This window comes from Coregonus clupeaformis, chromosome 2, assembly GCF_020615455.1.
Source record: "Coregonus clupeaformis isolate EN_2021a chromosome 2, ASM2061545v1, whole genome shotgun sequence".
In the NCBI taxonomy this organism is placed as follows: Eukaryota; Metazoa; Chordata; class Actinopteri; order Salmoniformes; family Salmonidae; genus Coregonus; species Coregonus clupeaformis.
The window spans coordinates 36286978-36292956 of NC_059193.1; the positions used below are offsets into that span (position 1 = coordinate 36286978).

The 5979-nt window shown below is 45.7% G+C and overlaps 1 pseudogene; it reads left to right on the plus strand.

Moving 5' to 3' along the window:
* Positions 1-1262: 1262 nt before the first annotated feature.
* Positions 1263-2365, plus strand: LOC121535913 (annotated as a pseudogene).
* Positions 2366-5979: the final 3614 nt, after the last annotated feature.

Sequence of the window (5979 nt, forward strand, 5' to 3'; positions counted from 1 at the left end):
CTCATTTCTCTCTGCTTCCTTCTTTCCACTCCTCTCCTCTTTTGACCTCACCCTCTCACCGTCCCCCCCTACTCACAAGGAAGGCAATACGCTTGACCTCATCTTTACTAGATGCTGTTCTTCTACTAATCTTACTGCATCTCCCCTTCATCTCTCCGACCACTACTTTGTATCCTTTTCTCTCTCGCTCTCCTCCAACACTACTTACTCTGCCCCTACTCAGATGGTAATGCGCCGTCGCAACGTTCGCTCTCTCTCTCCCGCTACTCTCTACTCTTCCATCCTATCATCTCTTCCCTCTGCTCAAGCCTTCTCCCTCCAATCTCCCGATTCTGCCTCCTCAACCCTCCTCTCCTCCCTTTCTGCATCCTTTGACTCTCTATGTCCCCTATCCTCCCGGCCGGCTCGGTCCTCCTCTCCTGCTCCGTGGCTTGACGACTCATTGCAAGCTCACAGAACAGGGCTCCGGGCAGTCGAGCGGAAATGGAGGAAAACTAGACTCTGTGCGGACCTGGCATCTTTTCACTCCCTCCTCTCTACATTTTCTTCATCTGTTTCTGCTGCTAAAGCCACTTTCTACCACTCTAAATTCCAAGCATCTGCCTCAAACACTAGGAAGCTCTTTGCCACCTTCTCCTCCCTGCTGAATCCTCCTCCCCCTCCCCCTCCCCCCTCCTCCCTCTCTGTGGATGACTTTGTCAACCATTTTGAAAAGAAGGTTGACGACATCCGATCCTCGTTTGTTAAGTCAAATGACACTGCTGGTCCTGCTCACACTGCCCTACCCTATGCTTTGACTTCTTTCTCCCCTCTCTCTCCAGATGAAATCTTGCGACTTGTGACGGCCGGCCACCCAACAACCTGCCCGCTTGACCCTATCCCATCCTCTCTTCTCCAGACCATCTCCGGTGACCATCTCCCTTACCTCACTTCGCTCATCAACTCATCCTTGACAGCTGGCTATGTCCCTTCCGTCTTCAAGAGAGTGAGAGTTGCACCCCTTCTCAAAAAACCAACACTCGATCCCTCTGATGTCAACAACTACAGACCAATATCCCTTCTTTCTTTTCTCTCCAAAACTCTTGAGCGTGTCGTCTTTAGCCAACTCTCTTGCTATCTCTCTCAGAATGACCTTCTTGATCCAAACCAGACAGGTTTCAAGACTGGTCATTCAACTGAGACTGCTCTTCTCTGTGTCACGGAGGCTCTCCACAATGCTAAAGCTAACTCTCTCCTCTGCTCTTGTCCTTCTAGACCTGTCTGCTGCCTTTGATATTGTGAACCATCAGATCCTCCTCTCCACCCTCTCCAAGTTGGGCATCTCCGGCGCGGCTCACTCTTGGATTGCGTCCTACCTGACCGGTCGCTCCTACCAAGTGGCGTGGCGTGAATCTGTCTCCGCACCACGTGCTCTCACCAATGGTGTCCCCCAGGGCTCAGTTCTAGGCCCTCTCCTATTCTCGCTATACACCAAGTCACTTGGCTCTGTCATATCCTCACATGGCCTCTCCTATCATTGCTACGCAGACGACACACAACTAATATTCTCCTTTCCTCCTTCTGATAACCAGGTGGCGAATCGCATCTCTGCATGTCTGGCAGAGATATCAGTGTGGATGACGGATCACCACCTCAAGCTGAACCTCGGCAAGACGGAGCTGCTCTTCCTCCCGGGGAAGGACTGCCCGTTCCATGATCTCGCCATCACGGTTAACAACTCCGCTGTGTCCTCCTCCCAGAGTGCGAGAGCCTTGGTGTGACCCTGGACAATACCCTGTTGTTCTCCGCTAACATCAAGGCGGTGACCCGATCCTGTAGTTTCATGCTCTACAACATTCGGAGAGTACGACCCTGCCTTACACAGGAAGTGGCACAGGTCCTAATCCAGGCACTTGTCATCTCCCGTCTGGATTACTGCAACTCTTTGTTGGCTGGGCTCCCTGCCTGTGCCATTAAACCCCTACAACTCATCCAGAATGCTGCAGCCCGTCTGGTGCTCAACCTTCCCAAGTTCTCTCACGTCACCCCGCTCCTCCGCACACTCCACTGGCTTCCAGTTGAAGCTTGCATCTGCTACAAGACCATGGTGCTTGCCTTCGGAGCTGTGAGGGGAACGGAACCTCCGTACCTTCAGGCTCTGATCAGTCCCTACACCCAAACGAGGGCACTACGTTCATCCACCTCTGGCCTGCTGGCCCCCCTACCTCTGCGGAAGCACAGTTCCCGCTCAGCCCAGTCAAAACTGTTCGCTGCTCTGGCACCCCAATGGTGGAACAAGCTCCCTCACGACGCCAGGACAGCGGAGTCACTCACCACCTTCCGGAGACACTTGAAACCCCACCTCTTTAAGGAATACCTGGGATAGGATAAAGTAATACTTCTACCCCCATTTACCCCACCCCACCCCCCCAAAAAATATATAAAAATAAAAAATACAAATAAAATAAACATATTGTAAAGTGGTTATCCCACTGGCTATATGGTGAATGCACCAATTTGTAAGTCGCTCTGGATAAGAGCGTCTGCTAAATGATGTAAATGTAAATGTACCTAAGAGGGAGAACATTTGTACAACACATGATGTCTGGACATAGAGGGAAAGAAAGGCAAATGAAACAGCATACTTAGCAGTGCCGTGTATTCATGGATGCAAAGGGAAGCCAGGCTTCCCCCAAAAATTGACAAATAAAAGAATACAAAAACTATTTACAGTGGGGGAAAAAAGTATTTAGTCAGCCACCAATTGTGCATGTTCTCCCACTTAAAAAGATGAGAGAGGCCTGTAATTTTCATCATAGGTACACGTCAACTATGACAGACAAATTGAGAAAAAAAAATCCAGAAAATCCCATTGTAGGATTTTTAATGAATTTATTTGCAAATTATGGTGGAAAATAAGTATTTGGTCACCTACAAACAAGCAAGATTTCTGGCTCTCACAGACCTGTAACTTCTTCTTTAAGAGGCTCCTCTGTCCTCCACTCGTTACCTGTATTAATGGCACCTGTTTGAACTTGTTATCAGTATAAAAGACACCTGTCCACAACCTCAAACAGTCACACTCCAAACTTCACAATGGCCAAGACCAAAGAGCTGTCAAAGGACACCAAAAAACAAAATTGTAGACCTGCACCAGGCTGGGAAGACTGAATCTGCAATAGGTAAGCAGCTTGGTTTGAAGAAATCAACTGTGGGAGCAATTATTAGGAAATGGAAGACATACAAGACCACTGATAATCTCCCTCGATCTGGGGCTCCACGCAAGATCTCACCCCCGTGGGGTCAAAATGATCACAAGAACGGTGAGCAAAAATCCCAGAACCACACGGGGGACCTAGTGAATGACCTGCAGAGAGCTGGGACCAAAGTAACAAAGCCAACCATCAGTAACACACTACGCCGCCAGGGACTCAAATCCTGCAGTGCAAGACGTGTCCCCCTGCTTAAGCCAGTACATGTCCAGGCCCGTCTGAAGTGCATTTGGATGATCCAGAAGAGGATTGGGAGAATGTCATATGGTCAGATGAAACCAAAATATAACTTTTTTGGTAAAAACTCAACTCGTCATGTTTGGAGGACAAAGAATGCTGAGTTGCATCCAAAGAACACCATACCTACTGTGAAGCATGGGGTTGGAAACATCATGCTTTGGGGCTGTTTTTCTGCAAAGGGACCAGGACGACTGATCCGTGTAAAGGAAAGAATGAATGGGGCCATGTATCGTGAGATTTTGAGTGAAACCCTCCTTCCATCAGCAAGGGCATTGAAGATGAAACGTGGCTGGGTCTTTCAGCATGACAATGATCCCAAACACACCGCCCGGGCAACGAAGGAGTGGCTTCGTAAAAAGCATTTCAAGGTCCTGGAGTGGCCTAGCCAGTCTCCAGATCTCAACCCCATAGAAAATCTTTGGAGGGAGTTGAAAGTCCGTGTTGCCCAGCGACAGCCCCAAAACATCACTGCTCTAGAGGAGATCTGCATGGAGGAATGGGCCAAAATACCAGCAACAATGTGTGAAAACCTTGTGAAGACTTACAGAAAACGTTTGACCTGTGTCATTGCCAACAAAGGGTTTATAACAAAGTATTGAGAAACTTTTGTTATTGGCCAAATACTTATTTTCCACCATCATATGCCAATAAATTCATAACAAATCCTACAATGTGATTTTCTGGATTTTTTTTCCTCATTTTGTCTGTCATAGTTGACGTGTACATATGATGAAAATTACAGGCCTCTCTCATCTTTTTAAGTGGGAGAACTTGCACAATTGGTGGCTGACTAAATACTTTTTTTCCCCACTGTATCTTTCGACTCTCTGTGTTTCATAATTTTTCTTCAATTCGCAAGATGTTGAATGTATCTCACAGGAGAAAGCATCCGAGCGAGCGAAACAGAGCCCCTCTGTCTCTCTACGTGTAGGCCATCTATCTGATGCTGTCTGGTCCAAACGAGTATGACGTTGTTGCCGTACTTTTTGCTATCTTTTAGTTGTCACTGTATTAGACTAAGCAGAGGTGATTTGATTATGTTGAAATGTTGAAGTTGAAATGGTGCTGGATTAGTGGAGGCAGCTCCTGTTTTCTTTGCAGCTTGCGGTAACTCTCTGTGGTTCTAAATCATAGTTGTTTAGTGGTCCGAAAATGTCAGAAACATTAAATTGCTTGACCATGCGGTAGGTCATGTAAATGTCTGTTACTGTACATGCAATATGTTTTGTGGACTTCACTTCCTGCCATATTGTCTCGGCCTTTAGGCCTATATATCACGTTCTGTCACATTGTATAATGATAGAAAGACAGGCGCAGGAATATTTATTAGGGGTTTTATTTCTCCACCCAACACAAGGTACGTCATAAAAAACGATGGGGACGAAGCCCAAAACAAACACGTATATATATATAACACAGGGCTGTAACCCTAACAAAAGAACGAGGTGTAAACCTCTAAATACATACACGGGACGAGACCCGTAATAACAAGAGCACAATACACGGTACTCACGAGACCAACAGACATGGGACAATAATCGACAAGGACAATGGGGAACAGAGGGCACATATATACACATACTTTTCAGGGGGAATGGGAACCAGGTGTGCATAATGAGACAAGACAGTCCGGGGTTGGTGGTAATGAACCAGGTCAGTGAGTGAACGGAATGAGCAGCAGTACTGGGGGGATCCGTGACACACACCTACTCATTCAAGGTTTTTTCTTTATTTTTACTATTTTCTACATTGTAGAATAATAATGAAGACATCAAAACTATGAAATAACACATATGGAATCATGTAGTAACCAAAAAAATGTGAAACAAATTCTTCAAAACACACCCTTTGCCTTGATGACAGCTTTGCACACTCTTGGCATTCCCTCAACCAGCTTCACCTGGAATACTTTTCCAACAGTCTTGAAGGAGTTCCCAAATATGCTGAGCAGTTGTTGGCTGCTTTTTGATTATAACATTTTTTTTGTACGGATGGACATGGGAAATATCATTCTCACAAATCTGTGATAACATGCTACATATTGGCGAGAGGGGATTCACTATTTTTTTATTATGTAAAGCATTTCTGAAACATGCCTGGGACAGTCACACTATAGGCTATTTTACACGTTTAGTTGAAAAGTACATTATAAAATGTTTATTAATTGTATGAGTCTGCAGATGATCCAAACAAAGCAGTATCTTCTTAACCATACAATAATACGTTTTCACAAATTATGTTTTGTTTTTATGCATGGTTTTAATAAATTTGAGTGAGAGAAAAAAACGGTGGCACGTCAAGCAAAAAAACGGTGGCACGTCAAGCACCCAGCTACTGTAGTGTTGGTTCAGATATCTCACCAAGCATAGCCAATATGTAGCTACTGTAATGTTGGCTCAGATACAGATGTAGGATCTTAATTTGAGCCAGTTTGCTACAGCTGGAAAATAGTCGTGCAGCAGCAGGAAATGTGAATTTTTATGTGGAT